General features: G+C 46.1%; 1 protein-coding gene across 3 annotated transcripts in view; it reads left to right on the top strand.

Annotated features, from left to right (window-relative positions):
* The first annotated feature begins 1,018 nt into the window (after positions 1 to 1,018).
* Positions 1,019 to 21,417, top strand: part of ZNF516 (zinc finger protein 516) — a 102,100-nt gene continuing 81,701 nt past the window's right edge. For 2 of the 3 annotated variants that reach the window (XM_052703819.1, XM_052703818.1), the window contains exon 1: positions 1,019 to 1,148. The gene's annotated coding sequence lies outside the window, so the exon portion shown is untranslated. Of the gene's footprint in view, positions 1,149 to 2,672; positions 2,985 to 21,417 lie in introns of those variants that run through there. The other variant, XM_052703821.1, reaches the window with a different exon arrangement.

A 21,417-nucleotide genomic window follows, 5' to 3' on the forward strand; every position in this document is an offset into this window, starting at 1 on the left:
CCCTCCGCCCTTGCGCTGCTCCTTGGCGAACGGTACCCGAGCGCTCCGCGGGACGGGGCCGGGGGATGAGGGGCCAGGGGCACCCCGAGCTCCTGCCGAGCGCTCCGTGCCCCTGCGACGTCATCGCACGTTGCGAGACAAAGAAAGGGGGAAAAGAAAAAAGAAAAAAAATGGAGGAAAAAAAACGGAAAAAGGAAAAAAAAAGGGGGGGGGGGGGAGGAAGGAAAGAAAGAAAGAAAAAGGGACAGGAAAAAAAGGAGAAAAAAAGAAAAAAGGGGAAAAAAAAGGAAGAAAAAAAAGGAGAAAAAAAAAAGGAGAAAAAAAAATAGGGGGAAAAATGGGAGAAAAATGAGGAAAACCCCAAGGTTCCCACCCTCGGTGCCTAAGAGCGGGTTAAAGGAGGGCTGCCAGCCGCAGGCGGAACGCACTCCTCTCGCCCGTGGCACGCATCGGGGCGGTGGAACCACGCGGGGCAGTGAGGGTGGAACTTCTCGCACGCAGCAGCGATGGGCTCCGTGCGGGGGGTTTGCTGTTTTCTTTTTTTTTTTTTTTTTTTTTTTTTTTAAAGCCATGTGGCAGATTGATTTGTTCGGAGGTCTTTCAACTTCCCCAGAGCGGCCGTTGAGCACTATCCCTCTTTGATCTCGATGGAGGACTTTAATGTTGTTGTTTCTGCGCATTTTCAATAGATCCACACATATTTTACCAGCGGGATTCGCGCACGATAACAACAACAACAACACTAATAATACTAATAATAATAATAATAATAAAAGTTTCTATTAGAAATGCATCTGGACCAGCCCGGCTCGCACCTCGCCGGGCGCGGGGACGTGGGAACCGGGGCCGATCCCCCCCCATCCCCACGGCCGCCCCCCGTTGCCGACAGCCGCCGGTGCTCCGCGCTGCACCGCGCCGCGCTCCGCCCGCACCACTGCGGCCGCGGGGGGACGCGAGGCGGCGGCGCGGGCGGGGCGCGGCGCGGGCGCGGCGCGGGGGCGGTGCGCGGGCGCGGGGCGCGGCGGGGCCGCCCCCGTGGAGCCGCTCGGCGGCTCATGTGCAGCTCGGCGCCGTGAGGAGCGGGGCTGCGGTGCGGGGGAGCCGCCGGGACAAACTTAGCGGTCAGCAGAGCGGCCTCCCCCCGAACGGTAACTTTGCTCCGATGGGGATGGGGGGGGTTCTGCGGGAGGCTTTGTGCGGAGGGTGGGTGCGACGTGGGTGCGGGAAGAGACAAAGAGCGGATCGCCCGAGTTTAAAGTGCAGCGTTCGGGCTGCGGGAGGGGGTCCGCGGGTTCGGTCCCCGCGCTGCGGGGAGCCGGGTGTCCCTGCTCGGAGGGAGGGGGAGGGCAGAGGGACCAATTTCTCGCAGCGGGGGGGGCACCGAGGACGACGCCGATACGGGTGGGGGAGCGGTTCGGTGCGTGCATGGATATGTTTAAAAAAAGGGGGGGCGGCTGGGGGGAAGGAAAGGAAAAAAAAGAAATAATGCGGCTCCAGACATTTTGTGCTCTAAATTTGCCCTCCCCCCGCTATCTAATTAGCGTGGCGACGGCAGAGAAGGGCTCGGGCGAGTTGGAGGAAAGTTTGCACGGGGGAAACTTTGTGCTCAGCGAGCGGGGAGGGGCGGTTGGGGAGGGTGGGGGGGGGGGGGGGTGCACGGCGCGGGCACTACGTGTGCGGAGCGCTGTGCGGAATGACAGCCGGCGTCGATCGGGTGGGCAAAGCAGAGAGCTCCGCGATGAACCACAACGCCGAGTGGTGCGGGAGCGGCCCCGGGCGCTGGGGGCAGCAGGGATGCGCGGTGCGGGCTCTGCCCCGCGTCCGCCTGATTCGATCCAGATGCGCGTCCCCCTCCCCCCGGACCGCCGCGCTGTGGGGTTTACGCGTCCTGAAAAGGCGACCGGTGTAACCTGTGGAATTTGTAATGCAAATAAAAGCCCGTGGGAGCTGGGGCAGAACAAATCGGCATTTATAGAGTGGGAAAGATTTAATGGCTTTGAAACCAGCGCGAGATTTTTCATTTTTATTTTTTGTTTTTATTAATAATCATGACGTCGCTTGGGAAAGGTTTACTTATTATTATTATTATTATTGTTATTGTTTAACGTCTGAAACGCGGCGATGCGAAGTGCTTACAGGAAAAACAGATTACAAGATTAACATCTGTTAACACGATCGTTTATCTCCAGCCAAAAATAGGTCACTCCTTTCTTAAGGAAACGCGCTCGCCTCCCGCACGATTCCATAACGAAATTAGGGCCGGGGAGCCCCGCAACGAGAAGCGGCCGAGCTCCGCTCCGCCTCGACCTGTGCCAAAAATCCGGAATTGGGGGAGCGCCGGGATGGGCGTAAGGTCACAGTCCCTTTTTGGGGACTCTCTGCTCCTCCTCCTTCTCCTCCTCCTCGTCCCGCCCCCACTCGCCCCGGGCCCGGCTCCCGGCGGGCAGCGAACTCTGGGGGCGAGCGGCGAAGTTTCCTCTACGGGGAGGGGCTCGGGGGCGGCCCGGCCGAGGCGGGGGGAGATCGAGGTCTGGGTATAAGGGTTGGGGGGGGAGAAGCTCCGCTCGGCCCCGCCCGCATCCGACCCCGCCCCACTGGGGCGGCCCCAGCGCATGGCGCCCGCCCCCGGCCCCGCCCGGCTCCGCTGCTCCTCGGGGGGGGGGGGAGAGCCGCGGTGAGGTGCGAGCCGGTGTCGGATGGTGGAGGACTGGAAGAGAGAGACGTGCGGACAGCAGTCCATCGAGGGTCCCCCTCGCTGCTGTGCCGGCTGTATGTCACGATGTCACGCTGCCTGCGCTGAACGAGTTAACAGCGAGGGGGTTTGTCATTAACTCGACGTGGCAACCGGTATTTGGTTGCTTCCCCCACCACTAAAAAAAAAAAAAAAGCATAAATTTGTGCCGAAGCTGAATGGCAAAACGTGGGTTGCTTTTGAGGAGCGTGCTTTTCAAGCTCTGCTGTCGGATTTGGGCCCCCCTCCCCATGTAAGTGTGGGATGGTTGGTAGAAGGGAGTTTTATTTTGTTTGCTGTGCCTCTGTTGCCCTGTGCTGAAGGCTGTCACTGCATGTGGGCTGGGAGCATAGCACTGCATGTGGGGTGTGGGGGTGGGGGGGGAGTGTGGAGAGGGACAGGGAGCATTGTGGGGCAGGAGTGGTGGCTGTGCTGAGGAAGGGGCTGAGCCCCATGCAGCAGCAGTGGGTGGGCTGCTCGACCGCCTCTGTGCTCGCCTTCACCACCACCTGGTGTGGAACGCTCTCAGACTGCATTGATGATTTGTGTTTGGCATCACTGGGAAACATCAGTGGGTGTTGAAGAAATGCCCCATTGGTGGTAAGTCATAAAACCACTGTAGATAAGACGGCATTACTCTCCCGTGCTCTTAGTTGAATATGTAGGGATAATACAGATGGTGGCGGGGGGAAGGCACTGTTAAACATCAGTGAGAATAATGTTGTTTTAAAGGAAGGAGTGATGTAACAGACGATTATTCATAACACATCCGAAGAGAGGAGTGGTGTCTGCTAACTGGGCTCCTACCTGACCTTCTCAATTGCTGGACATGACCAAAACTTTAGCATTTTTCCAGTGCTTTAGTGAGCTGATGGATGCCCCATCCCTGGAGATACTCAAGGTCAGGCTGGACAGGGCTCTGAGCAACCTGATGTAGCTGTAGGTGTCCCTCTTCATTGTAGGGGAGTCGGACTAGGTGACCTTCCAAGTGCCCTTCCGACTCAACCATTCTGTGATTCTCTGAAACCACTCTGCACCAAGGGCTGCTCGCAGTCCTTCCATAAGTATGGGCGGCTGTTGCTCTACGTCACAGAAAGGAAAACAGTTTGCATCACTAACATGAAAGCTGCCTATTGTTATTTGCTGGTGACCTCAGGAGCAGTGTCGCTGACTGGGATGGAGCAACAGTGGTGACATTTAACTTCTGTGGATTAAAGTTTTCCTGCGGCAGTGACAAATGGCTCTGCTTTAAAAATGAGGTGCATCCCGTGTTTTCACAGTTGGTCACAGTATCATGCTGTCACCAGGGTTTAATAATGTCAGTTATCGGTGCTAAAGGCCTCATTGCAGAGGTGAGAGGGTTATGCCATCTTCTTGAACCTCTGCCTGTTGGGCTGCTCTGCTTCAAAATGTAGCTTAATGTGGGTGCTTGCATAGCGATACCACAGGGGACAGCCTGCGAGAGAATAGCCAGGTGGGCGAGGTAGTCAAAAAGTGCTGTGCACGTTGCCCTGTGGGCAGTTGGATTATTTTGTAAGGTCTTTGTGTGCTGCTGACTTCTACAGTTAGCAGTGGTTATCTGCGATACCGCCTGGTGAGTTACATTGAGATCCCATCGAATGAAGGGGGTGGGAGGGGTGGGATCTATTTTTAGCGTGGCCCAAACCCATTGAAATCGTTAACAGCTTTGGAAACCCTCGGTTCTGTAAGTACTGAAATTCATGCTCTGCCAAGCGCTTCTTTGGGAATACACACCCGCCGTATGCAGAATAAGCAAAAGGGTGAGCCTTTGTGAGATCAGCGACAGTCTGCAAAGAGTACTCAAACTGGAAAGCTGGGTTGGACCGTGTTATTTCTTAAAGTCATCAAAATAGAAAGCTGAAACTCAAAGTGATTGCGTTTTGCAGGAAGTAACTTGTCTGAGCTTGCTAATTTCACAGGGAAGATGAGCCTGCTTAAAGGTGTGAGACATGCGGATGGCTTTGTAGATAGATGCCTTTCCAGCCAGAATGGGCATTGGGTATCTGCACAGAAAGCTGAGGGAAGGGACAGCTGTTTTTCCTCACCGTTGGGTAGGGGCATGCACAGCCTTCCCACGACTGGGCTGGTTGCTGGTTGCTGTCCCCAGTGAGCATGCTCGCCCCTCCCTGTGACTGCTGGGAGCTGCGTGAGGGCTCTCAGGGTGGAATTACAGTTTCTGCATTTCAGTGACAGAGCCTGAAATCCTTCAGAGTTCTTTTTTAATTATTATTATTCTTTTCTGTAGCCGTAAATGTCGCCCAGACTACTAATCACTGCATTGCAAAAAAAAAACCAAACCAAACAAAACAAACAAAAAAAAACCCCAACATTATTTTGTGAGATATCTGTAATAGAAATATTTGAACTTTGGAGCAACAGTGCTATTTGAAAGCAGACATCTTACATGCTGCAAATATTTATACGTCTCAGAGTAAGGGTAAAGCCGTTGTGACTCAGTCACTGAAGGCAGAATTCTGCTGTTTGGTTCCCCTGTGTAACTGTGGACGCTGCCAGCACAGTGTTTGAGAGTTGGGACGACATAATGAGGAGCACCTCTCTTGTTTGCAACTCATACGTGAAAGCAAGTGCAACTTCCTTTCCTCTTCCAGCAGAAGTGATTCTAGTAAATATTATGGTAGCGAGCCTGCATTGAAGCACGCTGCTGGCGTATGGTCCAGGTAGTTACATTGCCTTAGCTTTCATTAGGATGATGACTTCATTGCCAGTGTTTACTTTCATTACCCAACTGTTAGTCAGCGAATGTTCTGTCTCTTGATCTGCTGAACCTGCTTTGCTATTTGAAGCTGTTGAGCTTTGTTATTTTTGATGCAATGGTTACTCAACGTTGATTATTCATTTTTTGATGTTGTTTACGTCTTGGTTATCTATAGAGCCTCATCAGTGTAGTTAGACGTTTCATGTTCGCAGTTTCTCCTTGCATTCCAGAAACTGGATTACAGCAACACTTCTTATGCAAACAGACTCAGGGAATTAAGCGTATGTCCTGAGATTGAATTAGCTTGTGGTTCTCAGCCTGCTGCCCAACTGTGTATTGCCCCATGAGTTTAGTAGGTATTTTACAGTGGTAGCATTTGGGTGCTGCTTGTTTGCTGCTCCTGGCTTGTGCACTAACGTTTTGAGTAGGGAACGTGGCTGTTTGTGTGGTGCTGATGATAAAGATGGTGCTCTGAGCTGCCATAAGCCTGATGGAGACACACAGCTTCTGCTGGGGATTTTCAATTGCTCACGTTCCAAGAACTGCCCCTTTTGCTAACCATTCATTGAAACCATTGCGTATCCAAAAGAGTTCTGTTTGTATCAGCAGGATACTGTGTAGCTGAGCACTCTTTCTACAAATCCCCACTCTGCTGTAGGCAGTGGTGGAAGCCATAGGGCAGGCTGTTGCCCAACTGCCATAGGAACCTTCCGTAGAGCTCCTCTGCCTTTGCAAGGCTGTGTGTGAGGATGAATTTAGCACACAGCACTTAGCTCCTAATTAAAGCTTATGGTATTACATCAGTAATCAGGGCACTCTCAGAATCTCTAAGAAATTACTTTTTTCTTTGTCTGCCCTTCTCCATTTCCATCTCTCTGTTGGGAGCTGGTCTCTCTTTGCTGCCGTGTCGCAGAGGAAATGTGTTCCAGCAGCCTACTCCAAATTGCAAAGCAGGGTGAATTTTGTGGCTCCCCAAATCTTTAAGGACAGTTCTTAAAATGATCTGGCTTCTAATCTTCTTTCCAAAGTAAAATAGAAACTACAAAGCACGTGTAATTACAATTTGTGGCTATTTTTAGCATCCTGACATGTTCAGTTTATATTATGATGTTAAAAAAAAAAAAAAAATAGGCAGATGATTTTAAACCGGCATCATTTGTGCTATTTCATATGTGGTTGGTTGCTTTGGTTCTTTTTCTTTTTCTTCTTTTGCTCTGGAGTCTAAAGAAAACGTATGTTACAGTACATTATGGAGGGTTTGGAGTGTTTGCTGAAAATCAGATCAGGGAGTTTTAATGTATTCCAAACACACACATGCTTTTCTTTTCAGGCAGGTAAGAGAAAGGAAGAGCAGCGAGTGCTTTGCTGCTATTTTTATACGGCACGGAAATGCTCGTGTTGCCTTGTTGCAGTGATAAAGCTGCCTTCATAGTAATTTTTTCTTGGCTTTTTTAAGGAGATTGTGAGCGGTGAAGTGGCATTCGTTTTCAGGAAATAGAGGGAGACGGGTGGAAACAGAGGTGCTCACACGTGCTTTAGTCACAATCGTAGTCTGGTTTTAAAATAACCACGTTTGTTTGGTAACAATAGATTTGGGAAAGAAATTATCCATGTTCTTTGTTTTTGAAAGGGCAGTGTGTGTTCATTGCCCATGTGGTAGCGTTTAACCCATATTGTGTGAGCTGACACCGAGTCACATTTATGCTCTGACTTGTTTCAGTGTTCAGACTGTTCTTTTTCTGAGATCTGGGACAATAAGTGATGCATTTCAAGTTGTGCAATGTAACTGTCTTGCGCTGTTTCAGCTCATTGTTATAATAATACCAGGTTCATGAGTAAGCAATTTCTTTTCCTCCTGAAATAATTTCCTTAAGAAACAGTTGAGCTCTGAATGTTGAAATGATTTGCGGGAAGGGTTGCAAACAATAGCCTGTAACGGGACGTGCTGTAAAGAACTGTGGGTGAGGTGTTACTGCCTTTGCTGTCCGAAACTGGAGCTGTCCTTCAATAGCTGAGGATGTGCTTGGAAAGATATATTTTTTTTTCTTATTTCCACTCCCCCTCCTCCTCCATTGCACAGAGATTGCTGAGTTGCCTGTTTTAATAGATGCCGTCTGGCTTCAACTTGGCTTTGAGGCATCCTCTCTGGGATTGGCAGCCACAAGTATGATAAAGCCATGAATCAAGCAGCCGAAGGGTTGGCTTAAACCTTGCCATTATGGGAATGAGATCTTCCCTTTGGGTTTGGAGCCCCTAGCGGCTCTGTTCTCAAGCCTGCTTTCTCTGTGCAGCCATAGGTAGGGCTATCTTGGAGTCTTCAGGAGATGGGAGTCTCCTTGAAGTGAGATATCAGCTGCTTGCCACCTATCTCCTAACGTCATCTATTTTAACCTCAGAACACAAAAATGTTTCCCCAAGATTATTCACTTGTTTGTATGAAGTGTCTGTAGAAGTACCCCAAGACTGCTAAGCTTCCAGTTTCAGTGTAGTATTTGAATGCTGACTTACAGCAGTTAGAAATGGTTAACTCTGTAATTTACGGAAGTTGAAAGGAGCACTAAGCACTACCTTGAGTTGATTACTGCAATACTTTCTTGATACTGTTTCTAACTCTGTGAATACTTATTGTAAGACCATTTTTAGAGAAGTGTTTCATCAATGCTGAGCAACGCTGCAAGGGATTTATGAATACATACTTTAATTGGACTTACTCTGTTTGTTTTTTTCGTACTTTCCCCCCAGCTGGATTTTACCTCTGTAATGAATGCTGAGATCTTCAATGCATAATTTATGTTGACATTAATAATGATAGTTAGAGAATCTTTTAATGCCAGTTTGAGAAGATAATACAATTTATGTTGTTAACCCCCATCCTGTTAAATTTGAGCTGATTTTATTAGAGAGAGAAATGACTATCAATGATGGGAGGAAATAATTCAGTTCTTACTGTGGCAAGTGCATTGGGAGTTGGTGCTGTGAGCTGTACATACAGGTGTCAGATGACACGGCAGGCACACGGCTTTGCTGCTGAATGACTCCTTCCAATTAGAAAGTAATGACTTTAAGGGGATAAAGCAGGTAATCGGAGTCTCTCAGTTCCCCAGTGCCAGGAGGTGTATATTTGCTGATGTTACTTATTTATCTGCTTTTTCACGAGTTGCAAAATTGGTGGTAACCTGGGGTAAATTTAGAGGGGGAAAAAACCCTGTGTGGAAATTGTGGGATTAATGGTTTAGCAGTTGGGATTAAAAATAGTCAGCAAATTACCCTGTTGATACTGAAGCCAGAATCTGTTAATGAGGTTACAAGCAGATTGGTTTATCAGTCATTTATTTTCTAGGTTGATTAGGGATTATAGGTTGCCATGTATTTCTTCCACAAAATCAAGCAGTGTCTTGGGTGGGACTGGGACCTGATGGGCCCTGCCTGCTTCAGTCAGCTGGGGTTGCACAGAGGCTGCTGATGGCACAGGAGCTGTGGCGTGCTGTAGATTGGTGACTTGCCTGTCCTATTCTAACCTCCAAACTAACTGTCTTCAGTTGTACCTCTGCGTAACAAAATCTTCTAATTTCCATCTGTATTTTGCAGGTCACAAACCCATCTGTGAGCTAGGCATAGATCTGCAAACCAGAGCATCCCCTCAGAGCCTTCATCAAGGCTGAGGGCTGTGTTGGAGTCCTTTAGATCTTAATGTTATCACTGCCTTCTAGCTCAGGAGGTGCTGTGGCTTTCATACTCCCTTTGCTGCCATGTCCTGCTGTGCTCCTTGAGATAACCTGCAATGTTTGGTGGGTTTCCAATACTTGCCAAGAGAAATGTAGTCAAAGACAGATGTAGAAGACTCCCATAACTTTATAGCTAGATCTGGGGTGCTGGAGAAGGCTAGTGGGGAGACTTGTAATTCTTGCTAGCTTGGGTCTCATGGTTGAGCAAGAAGTGTGAGAAATGCAGAAGTGATTTGAAAGAGGAATGGAAGGTACTACATATAGAGGAATCCACTGGGACAGGTCTGGCAGACTGAGGAAAAGGGAAGAAATGGTGTCCTTGAGATGTTAGGGATTTCTTAACCATCCTAAAGCCTAGCTACTTTTCTCCCCTTGCAAAAGCTTGTCTTGGCCTCTTGCAGCTTCTGAGACTGGTGTCCCAAGGTCAAGGTTTCCATCTGGGGAGGAAGGCAGACAGTTATTCTCTTAACATGGTTCCTGTAGGTCCACGCGTGAGTTTCATGCCCCCAGAAAACTGGAGAGAAAGCAGAGTGGGCATGATGAAGGATGAGCACTCCAGCATAATGGTAAGAAGTTTGTCTAAAGTTTGGTTTGAGTCCTAACTCAATGGGGTTGGGAGCATTGCCATCCAAGTTGGTAGTTCTTACATGGAAGGGACTATTGCTCAGGAGAGTCCGTGCCTTTTGGTGTCCCCATGGAGAATATACTCCCTTCAGCATTTGAGAAAGAGGGACAAGATGATCAGAATTGCAAGTCTGACAGCAGAGGAGATGTTAGATATGAGACAGATTGTTGTTGTTAAAAAGCCATCTTACTATGCGTTGTTGAGTGTGCTTTGCTCTTTGGAGAACAGAGTGGTGTTTGAGGAGCTGAAATCCCAGTATGTCATTGTAATTTTCAAAGCAAAGTTATTCAGTTCTAATTTTCTGTTAAAAATATTGTATATAGAGAGGTATAGGAGTATATGAATGTGGAAAAAAATATGAAAAGTAATTCTGTAGAGGAGCAATACAGTCAGCCCTGCTTTACTCCTGTGCTGTGAGTCTGGTGGGTTTTATCTGGCATAACTCAGAGCTTTCTTGTGGAGCAGAACAGCTGCTCTGAGAACTCAGCTGAGGAACAGATGCCCCAAATTACTTTTTTGTGTAACTCCACCGTGAGGTCACGCCTTGCACATGGGATAGTCGAGCTGTGCAGGCTTAGTTGGGTGACTTGTGCACATCTCTGGGCTATTCTGCAGCTGGCATCAGCTCTGCGCTCGCAGAGGCACTGAGGAGCTGGGGTGGGCAGCAGCTGCTGTAAATGCTTGAGGAGAGCAAAACACAGAAGATCAGGCTGTGGAGCTGAACACAGCTCTGAGGGAAAGGGGGATGCAACCAGGCTGTACAGAAATATGAGGGGGAAAGGGATCTTTCGGGACGATCTGTGGGTGCTCAGGAAGACACGAAGGATGAAGAACCAGTATCCCCATCCCTAGGAATACTTGGTTTTTGTAGGTGAGTGTCTTTATTCTTTGTGTCATCAGGCAGGGGAGTGCTCAGAGCTGTGCAAGAGCTGTCTAGTGTCTGCGCACTGCCTCACTTGGGGCGGTCCTCTGTGTCACCAGGGGTCCTGGGAAAAGTTACAGTGTGAGTAGTGCTGGGGGTGGGGGAGAGGAGATCGTAAGCAGAGGAGGAGGAAGCTGGCCAAGCATGTGTCTGCATGTGCAAGAGTGGCTGGATTTTTCTTTTGTGTGGTTATTTTAAAGGACACGGAACTTGGGAGGAAAAGTATAGTGGGAACCAGACCCTTCTCCCACCGCTCTGTCCCCAGACCTGCCTTGCTCTGTGGTCCCCAGCTCCTGACTGCTGCTTGCCTCCAAGCTGGTGTCAACACTGGCAGCCCGAGCGTGGGGAGCGTTGGGCTGAGTGGGTGGATGTGGGCATGTGGAGCCTGTGGGGTTGTTGGAGGAGGAGTATGAAGAGGAGCAGGTTTGTGTTAGGGATGAAGATGGGAGCGATGTGAGTGTTACAAGAGGGCCAGGAGGAGAATGGGTCTGTGCCGGGAACACCGGGTGCTGGCAGCGGCTGGCAGAATGCTGATGGCACTGGGGCCTCATCGCTGCTCAGCTCAGCAGCAAACTGCCTTGAGAAAGGAAACAAAGAAATTCCTGAGAACGGCCAGAGTTTGTTAGAAGTAGCTAGGTTTAGGAAAGACCGTGTGTCAGCAAAACCAGCCGTTAAAAAAACAGTAGTACAAACTGGGGAAGTCTGTTCATAGCCTGTCCTTTCTGCGTATGCTCATGAATCTGATGAAAGTGCATTTTCTAGATATGGCCTTTACCGCTATGACCTCAACGCTGATTACTTTTACAAAGAATGCGCTGGGTACAACTTTTCTGCTCTTGTGGAGAAGAGTAATAACCTAATGTACCAAGCACGTTAGAGGGGTTAAAACGAAGACACGCAGCAGTTCCTTCTTCCAAGCTTCTCTAGTTGTGCTATCTCCTGCTAAGCCATCCTATAAATCAAACCACAGCATGACGATCGGGTAAAGGTGTGTGGGAACGTGCCAGGCGTTTGTTTTCATCTGACACAAACTCAGTGGTTTAAGCTTACAAAAGACAATGATTTATCAGGGCAGCGTAATTATAACCATTGTCATACGGTGGCACCCAGCAGCAATGATGATCTATTTCTGTTTTTCCTGGGATGTGTACAAACACATAGCAGGAATCAGTCCCTGGACTCGATTGTATCTTGTGTGTACATGTGGTTGTATGGATCCATTAATGGGTCATTAAAATTCCTCAAAGCATATCTGCTGTCAAGTTAAATGCTCATAAATGTCAGTTAATTATCATAGCCCTCTTCACAATACTAAGTTATTAGAATTGAATTTACTGTGCATTTCACTAGAGAAGGGGGAAGCCGACTTCAGCCTTTGATCCTCAGCTGGCACTTGAATGTCTGTCCACCATACACAGAGTAATTTGCCAGCATTCTTTGTGGTAGAGAATGCTGCTGCCTGTGTGCTTTTGCTCTGGAAACACTCTGCGTTTCTGCTCTCCTGCAAATGCAGCTGGTGTCTGTGCATGACCGTGGGCTCCACCCAGTCCTCCAGGAGAACAGTGCCATGGGGCTCCTGCTCTGTGGGTACCCAGATATGCGGGTAATGAGCACACCAGGATTGTCCCGTGAGTTAACCTGATGGCTATTTGGAAAATTGGGGGTGGCTAATCTGCATACTGGCCCTCTTTATATTTTGTATGGAGGGAGAGTAGCCAGGGGAAGTTCAGGTTGGATAACAGGAAAAATTCCAGCAGGAGCGGTGAAGCAGTGGCACAGGCTGCTCAGGGAGGTGGTGGAGTCACCGTCCCTGAAGGTATTCAGGAAATTTGTGTATGTTGTACTGAGGGACGTGGTCAGTGAGCATGGCGGGAATGGGTTGACAATTGAACTAGATGATCTTAGTGGTCTTTTCCAACCTTAATGATTCTATGGTTCTATGAATAGTCACAGTAGATGGGAGCAGCCAGGGAAGGAGTAAGTTTTGCATGACATATGGCATGGATGTTTTCACGTTTAAGGTGTTGTCTGTGCAGTTTTCCCCCAGTGCGAAGATGGTCTGCTTTTCCAAACAGCCCTGACATCATTCTGGTTTTGGTGATGCAGCTTATTAGTAAGAGCTCTATGGCATAGTGTATGTGCACAGATACAAAGCTCACATTTATGTGTCTGCTGAGCATTGCAGCTGGGAGTAAAGTGGTGCTGTATCCCATGAACATGTCAATGGCTTTGTAATTTTTTTCAATGCAATGGTTAGAAAATGATACAAATTCCATCGTGTTAGGAGCTTGTGTCACTTTGACCCCAGGGACTGGTACTTTGATTTTTTTGGGGGGTTTCTCCCCTGACTTCAGGCACATTAATTTAAACTTAATCAGTGTATATGAGAGCAAAGCTTGGTATTCAGTGTGCTAAATATGCACTGTAGCATAGAAAGTGTAGCAGGATGGAAGGAAGATCAGGTAATGGAGGGAGATGCTGATGGAGTATCTCCCATGTCCCTACATTATACATCAAGCACTGCACTGTACTCCCTGAGTCAAGTGCTGTCCTCCCATAGCCTGTGCCAGCTCTGGGTCATGTAGTTGGCTCATTGATCTCATCTTCTGACTGCATTTTGCTATAACCCGAATGGTTGTGTAGGATCGTGATCACACCGTGGCTTTTAGTCTCCTTCACTCATGTGTGTGTGTGCGTGCTGTAGCAGCAAATGCTGTTACAACATAAAGCCATCACGGAATAACTTCTCCTGACATCGATGAGCATTTACCACTCATCTGAGGAGTCTCACTGACTTCACAGGTGCTTTCTCATGAGTAAAAATTCCCCACGTCAGCACTGGTTACCAATCTGGCCCCAACGACTAGTGTTATTACTCAGCCATCCTGAGTGCAGCATTTCTTGGAGACAGAGCTAAGTGCTGGTATTACCAGGCCCCGGCTTGAAAAATGTGAAATTGTTGTTTTCACTTCTGTTCTTGATATTGGCAACCTATTTAAAACCAGGCAAGCACAGTGCCTATAGCCTGTAGGTAAAAATGCCTCCTCGGTAGCGAAGCATCATGTATAGCACTTCATCTTTGTGACAGCGCTTTGTGGTGTGTTTTTGTCCCCTGCCTCCCATTCATCCTGGTAGACCATGTTCTCCATGATGGCTTGCTGTCACTGCCCACTGAGGAGAGGATTTCAGGGGAGCAGATCTGGCTAAGTTTCTCCTCTGCATATACAGGACACAAACGTCTGTGTTCTGAGTGCTTTTGTTCCAACTACAGGTCCACTGTTTAGAGAAGAGGGGTAAGTGGCTTGCTAAGCAATGGGAAAATTAAGGCAATATTGTTATGGCATCCTTAGGTCAATACAGAAGTTCTGTTTTCTTCAGTTTCTCAAATATGGCAAAAGATGCCTAGCTAAGTATTGCTAAAAAAATAAACTTGCTTGCTAGAATAGCAGTGTGTGATACAGTTAATGCCACAGGCAAGAATGCAGTTTAACAGTGACTTAAGAGTCCTGCAGTTATTCAGTATTCTCAGTATTTCTGCATTTCTTACCTTGGTAAAGAAAAAAACATTTCCTTTTCCCATTCTTGGTTTTTTGTTTTTGGTTTTTTGTTGTTTTGTTTTGTTTTTAATCCTCTCCCTCTTTATATTTTTTCAGAAATAGGTTGTTCATAGTCCTCCATGCTTCTGGGGTTATATACTTGTAAGCACTGTATTATTAACCCTTGCACATCAGAGTTCATTGTGTATAACACGAGCATAGTGTATGCCTATACACGTGGAAGAAAAAGTAGCAAGACTTATTTTAAAGCTGTAAAGGTGGATACGTGGTCCTGGCAAGAACCAGAGTGCCCCTAAGGCATCCTTACATTGCCAGTGAGGATTTCAGCTTTTATTACAATAAATTTTATTGTCTAGGTTAAAAGCCAAATTCGTTGAACCAAATTAATCTCTGGTTCATTTCCAGTGTTGGCAGAGCTTAACCAGGAATAAATGTAGCTATTTAGCTAAAGGATGTTGTTGATTTGGTATTTTTAAACTGGTATCAGAGTGGGTTCAAAATTTAAATAGGTTTTGAAGATTCTGTATGAGGTTGCCACTCTGCTAGTATTAAAGTGGATGTAACTTCTTGTTTAAAATAAACATCCTTGCCTTGAGTACAAAGCCTGTCCTTGGGCTGGCAAGCAGAGCTGCGCCAGCACATTCTGGTGGCTGCGTAGAAACCTACTGAACTCACGGCAGAGATTGGCTCGTGTGGGTCAGCCTGCGTGGGTCAGTCTGTATGGTCAGGGATTTCATTTCAGAGGTAATTAACGATGCACTGTTGCCTAATTTCAGAGCTCAAATAGTTGCCTTGTTTATTTAAGAGGAGAAACTCTGCCTCTCTTTGAAATGTTCACGACAGGGATGGAAACCCAGGTAATTCACCTTACATAGCAGGAGAACAATTTTGCCTGGTTACTGCTTAGAGCTGCTGTGTTTACACATCTGTGTAACTCATCCCTTAGTTTATGGATTCAGAGTCTTCCTGAAAATGTCAAAAGTCCACAGTGTCCTGAGTGCTCTGCTGAACACTGGGATATACTAAGCATTCGTATATGGCTTTCAGACCAAGAAAGCGTCTTGAGTTCTCATGGCTTACCTCTAGCTGTGTTATTCCAGGATGCTTGGTACTCTTCCCCAAGCCAGACGTAATTTATTCTCAGTTAAAAGAGTTACAGGCAGCCCAAGTGACAGCATGGCAATTACCCTCAGAGACACTTCAGCAGCTGCCCAATGCAAAGGCATGATAATGTGCCTGTGTACCTCTCCCATTGCTCCATGTGCCCTGTGTGGCAGCAGGGAAGCACCTCTCTGCTGGGCCATGCTGGCTCCTGTCCCCAAGTTATCCTGCTGCAGTCCCTATATGGATGTCTTTTGGCCCAAAATTCCTCTCTGGAACAACTTGGGGAAGCATGTTTTGACAGTGCATTCTTACATATGCTTTTAGAGAGAGACACTGCAGGTGTCACTGCAGATAATTCTTCTCTGGTGTGCAGTTGGGAGATTCCAAGACAAAGGAATCAGGGGGAATTACTTGCTGCTCAAAAAAAAAAAAAAAAAAAAAAAAAAAAAAAAAAAGCACTAAATCTTCTTGAAAACTGCACAAATGTTACAAAATGATATATCAGTATTGACTTTACCTTAGGAGAAGCTGTTTGTTTTAGTGTGACACATTTGGTTTAGAGAGTTCCAGGTGAAGGAAGGAAAGCACATTAGCAACTACAAAGGGTTTAGGTTAATCCAAAATGGTGATTTAACATATTCAAGGGAGTGTTTGCTGCAGTGTCAGGTATACTCATTTTACCCAAACTGTACTCATTTTACCCAAACTGCACTGCTTTTTCTTTGATGAGGTGTTTTACACAGCTATGTGGTCTCTCTGGGAGGGTAGACGTACTAAGCTCGTAAGCAAGGCTGCTGTATTCAGTAGATCACTTTTGCAGTATCTAGAGACATGTATGAACTGGGAATATTCCCCAGTCATGGAATCATAGAATTGCTCGGGTTGGAAAAGACATTCAAAATCATCTAGTCTAACCACAACCTAACTGTACTACCCTAAATTTAACAATCTTCTGCTAAATCATGTCCCTGACATCCAAAGGGTTTTTAAACATACTCAGGGGTGATGACTCAATCACCTCCCTTGGGAGCCTATTCCAGTGCTTAACTGCCCTTTCTGTAAAGAAATTTTTCCTGATATCCAAACTAAACCTCCCCTGGTGCAACTTGAGGCCATTTCCCCTTATCCTGTCACCTGTCAGCAATGAGAAGAGACCAACCCTACTCTCACTGCAATCACCTTTCAGGTATTTGAAGAGAGCAATAAGGTGTACCCTCAGCCTCCTTTCCCCCAGACTAAACAGCTCCAGTTCCTTCAGACTCTCCTTGTAGGGCATATTCTCCAAGCCATTCATAAACCTTATTGCCCTTCTTTGGACCTGCTCCAGCACCTCAGTGTCCTTTCTGTATTGAGGTGCCCAAACTGAACGCATTATGTGAAAGAAAAAGAAAACTTCTGGAATTGAAAGAAAAGTTCAGACTCCAAGGACATCTTCAGAGAATAAAAGATACAACCTCTTACCCAGCCAAAAGTAGAAATGTGCACTGTTTGTTTGGTTTTTACTACCATGATGCACCTGGACACAGAAATGACAGCTTATTGTGGTTGCTGACTGATGATCTCCACAGAGGTCCTGGGCTTGGGTTGATCCCTCACCCTGTTCTATTCCTTCTTTCTGAAAAGGGTTGCTATGAAATGGCTGAATCAACAGGATGAGGTTTTTGTTTGTTTGCTTTTCTTAATCCACGTCCACTGTTTATTTTCTGGGTTTGACACCAATACCTATGAAGACACTGAGATCAAGTGCACCGTCATCAACGTTGTGGATGATATTCAGTTGTGGTGCATGTGACACACTTGAGGGATGAAGTGCCATCCTAAGAGACCTAGACAGGCTCTAGCAGTGGACCCAGGGAAACCTCGTGAAGCCAAATATGAGGTCTTGTACCTGTGTTGTGGCAACCCCCAATATCAGCACAAGCTGGAGGGTGTAAGGATAGAGCACAGTCCTTCTGAAAGGACTTGGGGGTACTGGTGGATGGCAAGCTGAATATGAGCCACCAATGTGCCCTCAAAAAGCCAAGAAAGCCAATCATATCTTGGGTGTCAGCAGGTTGAGGGTGGTGGTCCTGTCCTTCTACTCTGCTCTGGTGAGACCTCACCTGGAGTACTGCATCCAGATGTGGAGTCCTCAGTCCTTGGACTAGATGACCTTTAAAAGTCTCTTCCAACTCAAAAGAGTCTATGATTCTATGAAGACAGGAACTACTGAGAACTTTTGTTAACACGATAGATGTGCTATGCAACTATGAAAGGGGGAGGAGGAAAGGATTTGGCTGAGATGTAGCAACTTGGAAGTGTACTCAAACATGATAAGGCCAAGGTGGTGCAATTGCTGGGGTGCAGTCAGTTTGGGATTGTCCCGTGGTTGTTGCTCTTCCTGTGGTTGCTAACTCTGTGCCTGGTGGCACTGATGGGTGAGGCATCCTGTAGAGTAGCAGAGCATCTGTGTGCATGACCTAGTTCATTACCATACTGATGTAATAATTTGGACAGGTATTACAGCAGAACAAAGAGTTTGCCTACTTCTCCAGATTAACGAGATGTCTCTCTTAAAGCAGGGGATTAAAAGGTAATTATTCTGTATTTATATAACAATCACTTGGAGTGGTGCATGCTGAATAGTTTATCTATCTTTTCCTTAGGATTGTTTCTTATTGCTTCATTTTTGAAAGCTATTACGTTGCTGAGAAGTTTTTATTTATTTGATTATTGTATTTTGAATATGAGACCAAATTGCTTTTAGCTCTGTGTATAGGATGTAACCATTACAGCTCTGCAAACAGAAATGAAAGACTTGTTTGGTTTATTTTGACCCAGTAACTTGGAAGATGTTTGAGGTGACTCAAAATCACTGTATTTTGGTTCAAGTTGTCCTTAAATTGTGCCTGTAGTTTGTGTTCCTCATGCTGTAATGATTTCGTACCCATCCTTATAAGCCAAATCCTGTGTAAAAGAACCGCTGTGCCATTTGTTGCCTTGCTTTGTCACTGCAGCTCTCAGTGGAAGGCAGAGGTAGAGATGTGGGGACCTTCTTGCTGTAGGTACTGGAAAGCAGAAGAGGGCAGGGATATGACATGGAAATGGTACTCACCTGGATGCCCTGAGATTATTTTGTTTGAGTTGAGGAGGGCTTTTAAGTCTTCTGGTAGACTTTCTCCTCACCCCCCATCTTCACTCTCAGTTGGGTGTGTTTTTCTACCTACACTTTACCAGAAGTGTTGGTTTAGCTGCTGTGCTTTACAAGAAGAAAACGTTTCCTGTGGAAAACTGATATTACATGCAGAAACCCGTGTTTAATTTCTCAATTCTGAGTCTCTGTTCTCTTTCAGGAAAAAAGTGTTTTTTTTGTTTTTTTTCTGTTTTGTTGGGCTTTTTTGTTGTTGTTGTTGTTGTTGTTTCGTTTTGTTCCACTCATTCTGTTTGAAAGAAAAAGGACCCAAATAGTACTATTCATGGCCATGTAAAACATTTAAAATACTTTTCTTGGCAAGCACAGAGAACCTCAGGGAGTTGGGAGGTGACAAAGGAAGAGGAAATAGAGGGGGACTTACTCAGCTATCCTCTTAGAAGCAGTAGTGCAGTGTGATTACGGATCTTTTGAGGTTCTGATACCAAAACTCATTTCAGCTGTTGAATGACAGAATGATTGCCCCCGTTGCAACATCTGAATATCGGTGAGGAAACACCTGCGACTCTTGTTTGCTGACTTCACGCAGTGACACGCGTGTGTTCTCATCAGGCCCACACATCCTCAGCTGCCACTGCTTTTCTCCTTCAGCAAGTAGTTATTTGTGTAGATCATAAGGGAAGTGGTAACAGCTTTGTGTTCCTTGGTGTTCTTGTTATGCCTTGTAGGAAGGTTCCAGGAAATGCACAGAGCTGTCAAGAATGTAAAAGATGCAGAGCCTTCCTCTTGAAGAAGAGAGGCTCAGATAGCAGCAGATATGGCAGCCTTTAGGTGCTGCGGAGAATGAATTGAAGTCATTATGATATTATGGCAGTGATCTGCCAACCTGTCAGCTTTTGATGGACATAGTAACTGGTGACAGGATGCTGCTGCACGAACGCCAGCCGGTTTCTCGTTCTGTCAGCGCGGCATTGGCGCTGCCAAGGGATTGTTACTTACTCGAACTATTGCACAAGCAGAGAGCTGCTGATCAATACTACAAATGGACCGTTCGTGTTTGGCGATTATCAAACCAGTATTGGTCTTTCAGCTGGGGGTGTGCTATGTGAAGAATGAAATGGTTGAAAGGGCTGAAGTGTTGGTTACAGGTAATTCTTTTAAATTAAAGCATAAACATTCTCGGCACTTTGCAACCTGCAAGATGTAAATAGCTTCCTGACAGCTTTCCAGCATCAATTTCATTTGGGAGTTGGCTTGCTGATACCCTGAAATGAAGGGGAAGAAAAACCAAAAGTATTGGGAAGTGTTGCTTTTTATATATTTAGCATGGCTGTTTGTTTCTTTAACGCAGCACTGAGTGAGCATCCCAAAGACATGATTTTACAGCCCTGCTGTGACTAAACACCTCCCAAATGAGTCTGAAAGCAGGTTCTGAAAGTGGAGATGCAGCAAAAACAAAGGGAAGACTTGAAAGAACAAACACCGACATTATGCAAGATAGCCGATGAGAAATGATTCAATAATGGTTACAAGCACTCATACAAAGAAAAAAAAATAACACATTCCCACTTAATAGTATTGATTGTGCATTGGAAAAATGAGCTGCAGCTTATTGCATCCGAGTTGTAGAGAGTGCCATCCGCAGATGCAGGGAGGGGTGTGATGGAGAGCTTTTTGCTATGTGCTCAGACAACAAAGTAACGCAGGAAGGATTAAAGGACTTCTCAGGTGAGGTCATCCTCCATTTAATGCTGGTTGAGAAAGCGCAGGCATCTTGTAGTGTTTGTTGAATATATTTCGGAGGGTTAAGATTATTCCTTCCGCTGTATCCACTGTGAGTGGTTGTTTAAAAAGAAGATCAAAGCTCCAGTCTTCCATTGGCAATTCTTTGAAAGGGAGCATGCTTTTTGTTTTACTGCGTCGTAATTCCTAGTTTTAAGTATGTGATGGTTTACCATCGCTAGAACAATGCTCGAATTACTTATTCAGACAAAAACTGTAAAGTCTCGGTGACCTCATTATAGATGTCTAAATTGGCAGTCCCGTGTCCTGGTATTAAGTATTCCCTTACTCAGAAGAGCTGAGTACTTAGAAATCCCATTGCAGTCAACGGGAATTGCAGTAATAAGCACTTTGAAAGGCAGGCTCTCCTTGTTAAGCACTTAAACTTGATGGTTTGTAGAGATACCCGAGACTTGAGAAGTGTTCACCTAATTTAGTAACCTAGTTAATATCTCCAGAACCAATTAACTGTTTGAAAAATATTTGTGGATCATTGTGAAAACTTCATCTTTAATATTAAATAATTTTTAAATACATTGTTTTTTGCTTGGAGCGGATGAGTAGAATTTGATCAAGTGTTTTAAGTACTGCCGTATGGAAAAAATCTTGACGTCTCACATTGAAATCAGAGATTTCAGGTTTTGTTAAATCTACTGCGACATGATTCCACTCACACTTAATATGTATGAGTAGCTTTGAAAATACGAGTGCTCCCACTGGACTTAATCAGATTATTTATGTGTGTGAAGTTACTCCGTTGCGTAAGTGTTTGCAGAATTGGGGCTTGTGTAAAGTTTCAGTTAACGACTTAGGTTTCTTTTTGTTTGGTTCTTAATAACTTCTTGAAAATTTCTGAAAAGCCCGTATTTACAGCACAACCCACTCTCTGCATTCCGTTTTGGGAGGGAAAATCATTTCAGGTCAAATTCTGTTTCTGCAGAAGGGGGGGGAGGGGGGGGAAGTAAAGTAGAAAGGGTTTTGGCTTTGTGTATGCTTGGTGGTTGGTACAATGGATTCATTCATAAAACCTTGCTAAGATGTATTCTGGTATTTTTTTTTTTCCCTCTCATTGTAAAATGTAGGCGCAAGTTTTCCTGGGGAATA

Source organism: Tympanuchus pallidicinctus, unplaced genomic scaffold, assembly GCF_026119805.1.
Source record: "Tympanuchus pallidicinctus isolate F22 unplaced genomic scaffold, pur_lepc_1.0 scaffold5, whole genome shotgun sequence".
In the NCBI taxonomy this organism is placed as follows: domain Eukaryota; kingdom Metazoa; phylum Chordata; class Aves; order Galliformes; family Phasianidae; genus Tympanuchus; species Tympanuchus pallidicinctus.